Source organism: Gouania willdenowi, chromosome 16 (genome assembly GCF_900634775.1).
Source record: "Gouania willdenowi chromosome 16, fGouWil2.1, whole genome shotgun sequence".
Lineage (NCBI taxonomy): Eukaryota > Metazoa > Chordata > Actinopteri > Blenniiformes > Gobiesocidae > Gouania > Gouania willdenowi.
The window spans coordinates 4714090-4726855 of NC_041059.1; positions in this window are offsets into that span (position 1 = coordinate 4714090).

Below are 12766 nucleotides of genomic sequence, written 5' to 3' on the forward strand. Positions count from 1 at the left end.
ATTTAAAACAACTGTGACAAGCACCGACAAAAATCAGTCAAAACTGAACTTTAGACTGTAGAGTTTTCTCTCGTCGCTAGAGTCTGTCCAGGAACACTGTTTCACTCTTGACTTTGATGATGACTTTATTAGCTGACCATGTGACAGCAACCCCCAAAGACTGTGGGCTTGAATGTGTGTGTGTATCCACACCAGATATTGTTGATGGCTGGTTTTCACTGTTGTCTCAATGGTTTGGCTGGATCGAAATGGCCCTTTGCTTTTGTTCTGAATAATAACTGTTTTCTACAGAAAGTAATCTTGTTCTGTGGGTGTGTCATCGTTGACATAATCTCTTCTTCATTCTTTAGCCCTTCCTTTCTTTGTGACAGCTGACATTTCACCTTTTATGAAGTGATGCCATTTGGAAAAAAGATATAGAACTTGTTCTCTTCAGATGTGATAGCACATTGAACGGCATCGTAGAGTAGGGTGACCAGAGTTTTAAAACTCAAAACTGGGACAGTAATTTAACCAAATAAGACGACAGATTTTCAAAAGAATCTATTTACATGTGCTTTTATTTGCAAAGAAAAAAGGTCCCATGAATTACATTTCTTATTTCTTCCCTTTTGGATGAAATGTATTATTGCAACACTGAACCAAATTTAAACATTTTAAGTTAACATAAAATAGTTTAATGAAAAGACAAGTTTTTCTTTTTGGCAATTTCAAGGAGAAAGCATGAGAGTAAGCGAACGAGTAACATTTTCAATGCCATCGACAAATCAGCATTGAGTTACAAATGCGTGGAAGACTTCTGAGCTTTTTAATTGGTTTACATTGCAAGTGCTACTATGGCAACTGCTGTGATTAGCTGCGTTTCCATTACCCTTGTAAATGGGCAAAATCTAAATACAAAATAATAACTGGTAATGGAAACACCTGAATTATGAAAAACCACTCAAATATCGCTAAAAGGTTTTGACGCTTTCATGAGGAGGTATTTCAGACGTTTCGATATTGAAATGTGTCCCAAAAGCGCTATGGAAACACTTTTTCCACACATGTCACAGAACGTAACGTACCTAGTCACATGACGTGAGGTACCTGGTCACATGAACATTTCTCTCAGAGAAAACATGAGGGGAGAGCGAGACTTTTCTAAGCGTTATACTTGAAGTGTATTACTGCCACATTAGACCGTGAAACAACAAAGGAATACAAAGTGTTCTAAGGAGGTTCTGAGCGTCTGTGTTTCTGCAGAGAAGTCTCGTGGGATTTGATTTCACAAGAGTTACAAGGCTTCTGCCCAAAACAGCGTAGCTCCAAAGATGTCATAATGACAGCCTTCATGACACCTTATTCATGCTAATAACAGGTGTCATGTCATAATAATGACAGATTAATGTCAGTCTTATGTATAAAACTTCAACTAAAGTATTACCAAAACCGGGACAAATCAATGGTTTTTGGGGGAAATCGACGTAACTGAAAACCGGGTTTGCCCAGGGTAAATCGGGACGTCTGGTCAGCCTATCGTCGAGGCTTACAGCAGAAAACTAGCATCAGATAAGAAGATGTAGAGCCTCTGATGATGACTTAATACGTTATGCAAAAATGTCTCGCTGAAGCTGCCCCGTGTTTTCATGTGTTCAGTCTTGGCTCATTAACATGGCTTGTCTGTCATTTGCAGTCACAGCCATAAGTCCTTTCCCTGCATATATCCAGGCAACACTGCCTTAATGCATTTGCTTTGCCTGAGGGATCAACTGTTGATACAAACACTGATCATGTCTCTCTCACCGCACTTCCGGCCTTGCAGCTACACCAGTGACGTCCTCACTTACCTCCAGAAACAAGTAGCTGTCAGGGAAAAAAGGAGTGGGAGAACAGAGTGATGATGACCTGAAGAATGACCCATTAATCATTCATTATCTCCAAGCACTATTAATGAGGTGACGACTCTTAAATAATTAGCAATGTGAAGCATATTTCCATAGCGGTATAGCCTGAGGATGTTGGAGGGCATTGGGGACGAGTGGGGAAGGGAATGCGGGATGCAGCAGACACCCAAAAGAACAGCCCCCCCCCACACCAGCTAGGCAAACAATAACCCTCCTGATGGGGGGCTAGGGGAGCCACGGACAGAGGGCTCCAGGAGAACTGAGATAATAATGCAATATGCACAGTGAGATTATCATGAGCCACGTAGGAAATGAAAGTATTCAAACATTGTAAGGTTGGTTGTTCACATTTTTCTCATTTTTTAGAAAAGCTGACTGAGGCCTGGGGGCTTTTCCTAACTCCCAAGTCAAAGGAGAACTGAAGAACTGTGCCCGGCAAACACCCCATCCCGCCATGGGCCAATTCATCCTGCACAAAGCACACAAAAGAGCAGACCATGAGCCACATTCTTGACATCCAACCTCATCACCCTCACTACCCTCCCACCTCCTAACCATGACTGGGACCCATCCCCCATGTGTCTCACACCAGACAGGAGCTGCTGTGCTACCTAACTGTTTGCCAGAGTTGTTTGGTGGAGGAGGGGGTGTGGTGTGTTGGGGGCAGGGTGTTTTTCAGCTAATTGACTCACAGATGTCAGGAGTCGGATTGTTTCTTGGCTCAAGTACCCACTGATGCTTTTTTTTTTAACCTTCCAGAATAAAAAAAAAGCCAAATCCTTTGAGGAAGATCCAAGCAGGGAAATACAGAGTTACTAGCAGCACTCTTTCCTCAAACACACACCTTTCAGTAAACAAATGGCGCATTTCCATTGGTGGTATCAGCTGTACACGGCTCCGTACGGGACCTGATACTGTTTTTCTGGAGCATTCCCATTGAGTACCAACCTGACACGCAAAACTGCCAGACTCCACGGTTTGCAGTTTTTTACTGCCATCCTCACAAGATCGGCAACAAAAATCAATGGTGGCCAAATGCTTCCTCTCATGAGTGTGCATGAGTTGATGACTCTATGCTGTGATGATTCTCAGACCTAATCAGTAGCTGGGTTTCCATTACAGATTTTTGCAAAATAAAAGCGATATATCTAAATTTTGACAAAGTATACTTGCGCTTTGAATGTTTTTCCATTGAACGTTGCTTTGGGCAGGAGCCTCGTAACTCCCGCGAAATCTCATCTCGCGAGACTTTGCTGCAGAAAGACAGACGCTCAGAACCTCCTTAGAACACCCCGTATTCTTTTGTTTTTTTACGTCTAATGTGACACTAATAATTTTTAAGTATCATGCTTAAAAATGTCTCGATCTCCTCTTCTTTTTACATGTACCGCGTGATGTGAGAATTGGTCATGTGACCACGTTCTGTGACGTGTATTTGCAGAAAAAGTGTTTTTGGGACACCTTTCAATATCAAAACGTCTGAATTTCCTCCTCATGGAAGCGTCAAAACCTTTTTGCAATATTTGAGTGTTTTTTTTCAAAATTCAGGTGTTTCCATTACCAGTTTTCATTGCGCTATTTAGATTTTGCGCATTTCCAAGGATAATGTAAATGCAGCTAGTGCCTGCTTTGTACCTACGTCACATTTCTAGACCAGGGCTGCTTTTTTGGAACCTCAACAAAGGAGGTACTAAAAAAAGTAGCACCAGGAACCACTGAGGAGGTACTTTTTACAAGTGGAAAGGCGCAAAAAGAGAGTAGAGCCGAGCCGAGTAGAGCTGTTACCGCCAATGGAAAGTCAGGTAGAGAGGCTTAAGGCTGGGTTTTGTTCACTCGTCCAAAATAAATCTGCAGGTATAAATATGAAAGAACTGTAAGACAGCTCTGAGTGTTTAAAAAAAAAAAAAAAACACAGGAACAAACAGACATTTGTGGACGTGGAGAATCAAGAAGGCCCCAAACATAATTTCATTTTCGTCCTCACCATCTGGGGAGCCGTTATGGCTGTCAAGCTAAAGCAGGTTTCATCTACTGATACATTAGTGCAATAATACTCCAGGCAGTTCAAACAATGTAACAAGCTATAACGTGGCCTATTTTCAAGTTGTGGTTTAATGTCACACAGTTTGCTCACCGCAATATCTTCTCCTGCACGTATGCTGTGCAGATTTCAAATGTCTTTTTCTGAACTGTGTGTGTGTGTGTGTGTGTGTGTGTGTGTGTGTGTGTGTGTGTGTGTGTGTGCGTGTGCGTGTGTGTGTGTGTGTGTGTGTGTGTGTGTACACGCACTGCTGTCATTCAGTTCATGTGTTTGTGTGCTCCAAGTAGACTGCTAAACAGCTAAGCCCCAATTGAAAGTCAGTGCTGTCTTTCTCTATATTTACCAAATGATTTTTTTCCTCTCAGCAGAAATCTGTTAGGACACACACTATCCAAACTGTTGGTTTCCACATCTTGGGTTGCAGCAAAATAATGAAAAGGGAAGTAAACAGGATGCATATAGCAGACACATTTAACATACTGAGCCTTATTGATGCTATAAACAAGTAGCGCCTTTCCACTAGTAGCATACCAACTCATCTCAACTTTGCTTTGCTCTGTTTGGCTTGGCCTCATTAGCTGCTTATACCAACCAACAGTTCTTGGTGCTTGTAAAGCGTACAATAGTCATCAGCCCCGGGCTGAAATGTGTCCTGCTTGTGTAGTATACACAGTCCCAGAGTTACTGTGTATACGTGGACCATGACGTAAGAAAGAGGAGGGGTGAAACCCAGTAATGAAGTGTCAAATGCTTAAAGAAGCTTCATCTCACATTACTGTAAACAATATAAGAATAAACAAGAGCATTCAGAGAACTTTGCCAGATACTGAACACGGTTACAAGATTTTCTTATATTTGGAATTATCCATCCATCCATTTTCAGACTTGCTTGTTCCTGTTTTTCAGGGTCGCTGGGTATTTGGAATTATTTGTTCAGAATTAAACAAGCATTCTTTTTACATGGATATAAATTATTCTTCATCTTTATTAATTTCACTGTAGATGAGAGAAAGGGATTTTTCTATTTTGATTGAATGGACACTCCATGGTCAGCTTTGACCATGATGGAGGCTGGAAACTGACTGCTTTTATTGTTGTGGTTGTTGCTTTAAATGTCCTCCTGTCGCAGCTTCTAAAGTTTCTGCCTCACTTGTTTTGCCGTGTAGCGAATCCCTAGAGTCACATGTCATTTTGCGATCTGTTCGTACACCTTGACCATTGACCATCTGACGGCTAAGCTTGGTAGTGGAAGCCTCCATCCTCAAAGATTACATATTAAGTGCACCTGGCTGGCTTCATCTAAGCAGACACTGGCTCAGTAAACCCCGCCTCCCAAAAGCCTCGGGCTGTTAGAAAAGTAAAATCTCTTCAGTAGAATTTCTCAGCGGCCCGGAAAACATTACCCAGGGTGAAATTTACAGCTGGGGTTCTCGAAGGTTCTCAGTTTTAGGGTAAAATGGGATTGTTAGTAGAGGCTCAAACATACTCGAGCCTTTAGGCCTATTGGATTCCTGTTACTACAAAATACCATTACAACGTTGGCAAACTGTCATAGGAAGTCAGGTTCAAAGTCCAGTGACAGCATTTATCTGCAGCATTATCATAATATGGTAATATAAGAAAACCAAGGTGATAGTGTGCTGCTAAGTCACGGCAAATGAAGGATCAATATTGCTGTGGGACAATGATGACGGCTTATAAAAATAAAAAAAAAAGGCATTGCAGTTGTACTTGACCCTTGGACTGAAGGACCCTGCAGACTGACTCATTATATTTTTGACACGACCCAGCCAGCTTCCACCCTGTGCTGTGTAGGTTAAAATATGTTCCTGGTAGGTGATAACACTGAACCAATGGAAAACGGTTATAGTAGTTGAAGGGGCTTCATTCAGTCTCTGGGGCAGAGGTAAAAGTTCAGCAAGTTTATAACAGGAACACTGATGATTGTGTATTTGATAATAGTTGAAGGATTTCTACAGTTTTGGTTTATTGACCCTCAGGTGTGGCATTCAGGAGTCATTCTGCACTAACAATAAACACAGATCATGCATTATTGAGCTCCAACACAAGCTATGAGCCTGGTTGAACTTCCCCTTGTGCCCTTTGTGTTAATGGTATTTCACCACTACTAAAAACATCCCTGCAAGAAAACAAGTCGGTCTGTTACGCCACCGTTGCTTCTGAACATTGAGCAACGTCCCGTTCAGCTCATGTCTAGTTTGGCCAACGCATATGCTGTGTGTACGCACACCCACGAGCATGTCTGCACAGAAACAGGCCAATCCACTGCCCATTAAAGCTGCCTATAGCCTGTCCTCTTCCTGTTTTTCCACTCACCCATACTGTTGTCACTCTTGCCAGGAAGCTGTGGGAGAGATACGCATGACAAAGTCTTCCTTTATTAAATTGGCAAAGAGTATCCGTAGTGCTCTTGGAGTGGCTGTATGTGTGTGTTTGAGAGAGACAGTGGGAGAGAGGTGGAAAGAGGAAGGGAATGAGAGCTAGCACCAGTGTGATGGGGGGTGGGGATGTAAGCCAAGGGCTAGAGGCTTATCCAAGATCCACTCTGGGCTCATCCCTTGGTATTGCTGGTTAAAACTATCTAGACCAGAAGATACAAAAAACAAAACAAGATGAGGATAGAACGTCAATGAAATGAGAGTAGGATTAAAATAATGTGCAACAAATTCTAGATCTAAAGTGTAGTGTTCTAGATAAAGTGTTCCAAGCTAATTTGGAGTAAACTCCTCTAGAAGTCAGCCTATGCATGTCATAGGAGTTAACTTGGTTGTTTCTTGATCACAAACTACTTATACTAACAGTCCCGTACCCCTTCAGATATTTAACCTGAAGCCATGTACCCCCTACTCCTGCACACTTCAAAAACATAATAATGTAATGTCAGATACAATGTAGCCCTACAGTGAAATTTGTCTCTGATTTTAACCCTATCCTATTGAGGAATAATACATAATTAAAACAAAAGAACAATATTCAATAAAACATCTTATTCAGAATTATCACTCGATATATTTAGTTCATTAGCCTTCTGGCATTTTCAGTGAGAAAATATATTTATGATAAATCAACATATGTTGATTGAACATATACAGTATCAGTAATACAACCAATATTCATCACCTTGAAGCTGTGAAACACAACTCGCTACAACTTTAATGAGAATGGAGAGGTTGAGAGGATGAACAGAACTCTGAAATGTTTGGCTGAATCGGAGACAGTCTGAGTCTTTAATTGTTCTCCGTGCAAAGGCTTGTTCAGTATTCTGGTTTCATGTTTATCAAAGCTGAAAATCCACTTTCACAAAAGCACTTGGTGGCAAAGGGCATCAAAGTCTTGACAGCATGTTTGACTAGCTCAAAGCAATATTGCTCTCGTCATATTTGCCCTTGTTTCACTGTCACCACCAGTCTTACAGAGGCCACTGTGTAACTTGTGGCAATGCATGGGGGTTCCTGACTGCTGCTCTATGTATATTCTAGTTTCCATTGTTTTCATGCTGTTTATAATTTTTATTCACATACTCCCTAAAACAATTTGTGTACCCCTGGGGGTACTCGTACGCCACTATGGGAACCTAGATCTTGACAATCCTTGCGGTGCCCAAGCATGTCACCTAAAGTCCAGATTGTGAGTGGAAATGTCTGCACTTGATGATGTTTCCACATGAGTATGACGTATATGAACATGATGATGTATGTGTAGGAGGGAACTATGCTGGGATGACCCCCAATTTCCACTGGATGCGTAACAGCAAGACTTTTTTTGGTCTTCCTATTCTTTAAAAAATCTACAAACCAGGACAAACCAATGATAGAAAACATATGTAAAAGTTATGTGTTAATGGTTTTTGCTGAGGAAGCTGTAATGAAGGCGGATGAAGTTTGACTACTCCCTTCTCAAACCCAGCCGGCTGGAATACGACACACCTACTGATGATGTCACAGTTTATGCTAAAGGAACAAACCTGGCAATCTTTGAAAATATCAAACCGAACTGACTTTTCAGGTTTAAAACCTATTGTCTGCTGCCAACATTAATTGTTTGATAACTTTAATTGTTGCTGCTGTGTGAAAGTTGAACATGTGACAACTCAAATACAGCTACAAACTGCTGCAATTCAAACATAGATTTTTCTTTTCTGTGCTACATTTTTACCTCTATATAATGATACAGCTTTGCACTAGACATCTATTCGTCCAAAACTCTTGATTATGCATGTGTAAAAAAAAAGATTTAAGGTGTGTTTTAATGCTAACAATTATACAGCAGTAAAAATAATTTCTGTTTTAAGCCGATATATACAGTAACACATTCACGCTACATTGTTCCAGCTAAGTGTTTCCGTCAAAGAAACAAGCACTATTGTAGTGCAAGTAAAAGCGCTTCCCACATAAACTGCAACTTTGGTGAACCATTTCCTCTTTCGAACACATCAACTGTGTGAGGACATGTTAACTTCCTGCCTAATGAATCCACCCACTCACATGTGATAGACTAGGGATTGTTCTTCACCCATTTGGGCTTTGATAGCATATCTTTATGTAATTATAGAACATATTGTGGTAAAAACATGAATTCTTTCTCAAAAGGAGTTAAAAAATACACGTTGTATAGATGTGTGGCAGTAAAATCACGTGTAAACATACTGTTTTCATGCATAATTCTAATCTGTATCATTTAAAAACAGCTTTTTACAATTTTCTTTAAATGTCTCAGCTCTAATTCCACGTTAAGGCGATAACGACAGGGAGGACGTGGGACAAGATAAGACATTGCGCTCTAGTCTGTAGTCATGGACCACACCCTCCTCTCCCTCCACCACTCAGCCTCGTTTTTTTTTCTCGCTCTTATCTGCCGTTTGTGTCTTGACCTCCACCCTGCTGTGCCGCGTTAGTCACAGGGAGAAAACAACACGAGACTGGAACTTCTACAAGTGAACGCCATTATAAAATATCCTCCATAGTGCGCTCGTCTTAAGGAAATGGACTTCATCAAACTTTTATTTTGTTTGTGTTCAGTGACAGTGAATTATATAAGAGATACTGTATGGCTGGGTACATTTGCTCTCTTTGTATTTCTGTATTTTTGCTTCATTTTTAATGCCCTTATTAAATATTTCTATGTCCTATTCCTGTATCTATGCCACTGTGACACTGGATGTCCCCACTGTGCGACCAAAATATCTATTTTATCTAAAGATATCTGGGCAAGTTTTGCCAAAAAACATAACTACCGTTATGTTTTCTCACATTATAAATCATCTTAAAGTGAAAAATCTAAATCTGTAGTTGGTTTTCTTTGCCTGCTATCGACTGCCACCAACACGTTTTCTGGTTGAACTACAGTAACTCTCGCTGAGTAGAGGTGAAAGTGATGGTTTATGAGTACATTACTGTAATTCAGGTGCTATTCTATTTTGTAGCTATTCTTAGAACATGATCATTTTTTGTTTTTCATTAAATTCATTGGTGTCATTTTATTTAAAAAATAATTGTACAAACATTTTGACAAACCTTTTTTTTTATATATACAGATGCCTTTGTGAAAAATAAATTAAGTTCCACTTGTGCAAGATTTGGCCCCTCCCTCTTTAAGTTTCTACATGAGATGTTTACTGTATGCAAGGGGGCTGTGGAAAGATTTATTACCAAAAATAAAAGTGGGGGGTGAACGTAACTAGTAACTTTTACTTTAAGTACTATTCAATCAAGCTACTTTTTACTTGTTCTTGAGTATTTTATGCATGACTTTCTTGTACTTGTACTTGAGTACAATTTCAATCAAGTACCAGTACTTAGTAGGATATATCAGTACTCTTTACACCTCTGGCTGCGAGCAGTGCCTTGCCTAGGAACCGGGAAGGGGGATTGGCTGGGTGTTCTTTGCGGGCCGTGGGGGGTCTGGGCGCTTTCTTTTTGGTTGCTAGTTGTGTCCGTGGTCTCCGGAGGGGCTAAGGTTCTTGTCTATCCTTTCCGATACAGGTCAGAAGGTTCTCGTGCGGACGGTTCAGTGTGCTTTGCCTGTTGCTTTTCCTCTACCTGCCTCCCGCCCCCTCCTCATCTCCTACTCTATCCTGGGGAGTTGCTCAGGGCCCCCGTGTGTCTGGGGTGATGGTAGGTGTTGTGGTTCTATCCGTGAGGGTCTCTGGTGTTGTGCTGGGTGGGTTGGCCAGTCGGAGTGCCAATGCCTGTGATGTGGATCCAGGCCTTGAGGTTGGGGCAGTCCGAGTTGGGGGCGGCTCTTGCGTCCTGGGGCATTGGTTGAGTTGCTGTCCTGAGGTGCTCTACCTGGGTTACCAGGAGGGTCCATCATTGTGTAGACTTCTCAATTTTAAGGTGTCTGCCTTGTTCAACTGAAGGCATGCGTAAATATGTAGTAAGATGTCTTATAGTGGCGTCCAAATGCCCCACTGACAGCCATTTTTAAAGTCCCATTCCTTGTTTCCTGGTAAGTGCATCGTCAAAATCTGTCCATCGTAATGTTCCTGGTTTCCTTAACAATAACTTCATTACGTCCAAGGAACTTGAAAATAGTCAGGTTGAAATATTGTTTCCCTCTAGACGCCATGGGATCTGAAATGCAAAGAGTTAGCATGAATCGACGTCAATGATATGTGAAAGCTGATTGGCTGAAATCTCTAAAATGGTGGTGCCCACATACTGTATAAAGGCTAAAAGTTGACATTAACAACTCCAAAGACATTTCTGAGATGGATTAGTGACAATGACCACAGTTACATGATGGTTTTTAATGTAGAATTTAATAATTCAGAATTAAAGTGTTCCGCTTCGTGTTTACATGGAAATAGTAATTCCTAATTGAGGTTTATATGGAAACATGTTTATTTGCCTTTGATCAATTCTGCTTTAGGTCTGGGGTTGGGGAAGGGTTCTGATTAGACAGGGGGCGAAGGTGACATATTCACGTCTACTGGGAAAAAAGCACAAAACAAACCTTTTCTTTTCGGCTACAACATAGAAGACCACATCATAAGAACTATTTTCACTTTTATTTAGATTGTAGTTTTGAAGCAGCAGTTTGACAATAACATACGGTTTCACTTTGGTCAGCTGAGGAGTAGAAGGGAGATAGAGGAGGAATGGACGTCTACAATATTGAGGAATTGTTCAATTCGGAATCAAAATCAGAATAAACCAGCCACTTACCTCGGATTTAAGTTTAATTGGGAATGGCTGTTTTCATTCGGAATTAGATGTTTACAAGGTCATTTTTAATCTTTTTAAAGAGCATTTAACTTTTATTCTGAATTAAATGTTGCCAGTAACAAAGTTTATTATTCAGCTGGAATGGTTGAAAAGTGCTTGAAGGTTTGACAGCTATGTAGTTCCCACATAAATGTATACTTTATCAGAATGAATTCCAGTGTGCTCTGACTCACATTAATAGATATGACTAAAAATATAAAATGAGGAAGTAGCAGACAGCTCTAAATGCTCCATTGTTATAGACGAGCGTGCCTGATACAAGGAGCGGGATTTCCATTCAGGCTGAGGAGAGTCCCGTCACTTAAAAAAACAAAGTATTTGGTCTGCAAATGAAGATGATGACTGTACTTATTTGCATGAAGGGCAGAGAAGGGAGATCTCATGACAGGAGGCAGTTGGAGGCAAACGTGTAACATACAGATGAGAACTATGCTGTTGAAGTAGAGGGTGGTTGGTGGTTTGACAGATGTGTGTGTGTGTGTGTGTGTGTGTGTGTGTGTGTGTGTGTGTGTGTGTGTGTGTGTGTGTGTGTGTGTGTGTGTGTGTGGTGGGGAGGGGGAGGGGGCCTCACATCAAGTTTTAACCATCTGGCTATCACATGTGTCAAATCAGAGGACACTTTTGAAGATAACTCGTTCAGTTCAGCATTGGCACATGGACTACAGTCAGTGCAAAAACATTTTTGCTTTTACACGTTTCAGTTTGCTGTCAGACACTGGCAACATTATGACTCACAATGAGACTCAAGTGTCAGCGTTGGAGTGGAGATAATGGTGTTGTGATGGAGACAAGATGAGAGCAGAGCTTGCTAGGAGCTCTTTTTTGTATATATATATATTGCAAGTTTCCCACACGTTGTCTTACTGGTTTTCACACAAAACACTTGAGCAAATGGTTGATTATGTGATAAAATCTGAGTTTTAAAAAGTAGAACTCCTGAACTCAAACACAATGGCCACGGTTACATGATGTTGTTTAATGCAGAATTAATTATTCAGAATTAAATAATTCAGAATTCAAGTGTTCTGCTTTGTGTTTACATGGAAATAGTCATTCCGAGTTGAGGATTCAGGGAAACATGTTTAATCTTATACTTATGTATGTTTGGACAGATGAATATATAGTGGATTACATGAATTGTATAATTATATTGAATGAATTAAGTATTTTTCTATTGTGTAAATACCTTTAGATCCACCACTAAAGATATTTTTAAATGTTAGCAGCTCAAAATTACATCATACAAACTTTGGGATTTTTTTTCAGCTACACAGACTTGCCAGAAGTAAATGGACATTCTTAAACGGTTCCTCCACTGTTTTAACAAATGTGGCCTAAAACCTTTGAAATGTCCAATTTAAACAATATCCGTGACCCGAAAATATCAGTGATCACAGGGGGCGACAGTTCCCACTCTGCTGTTTTGTAGACGATATGAAGAAGAGAAGAAGAGCTCTGTGCATGTAAATACAGGGAAACCAGGATCAAACTGCTGCTCATTAATGCCGACCCAAGTTGAATCTGCAAAGAACCAGTGTCAGAAATGGTTGAAGTTATGGTTTAAGTCTGGATTTCTATAGAACTCAATGGGC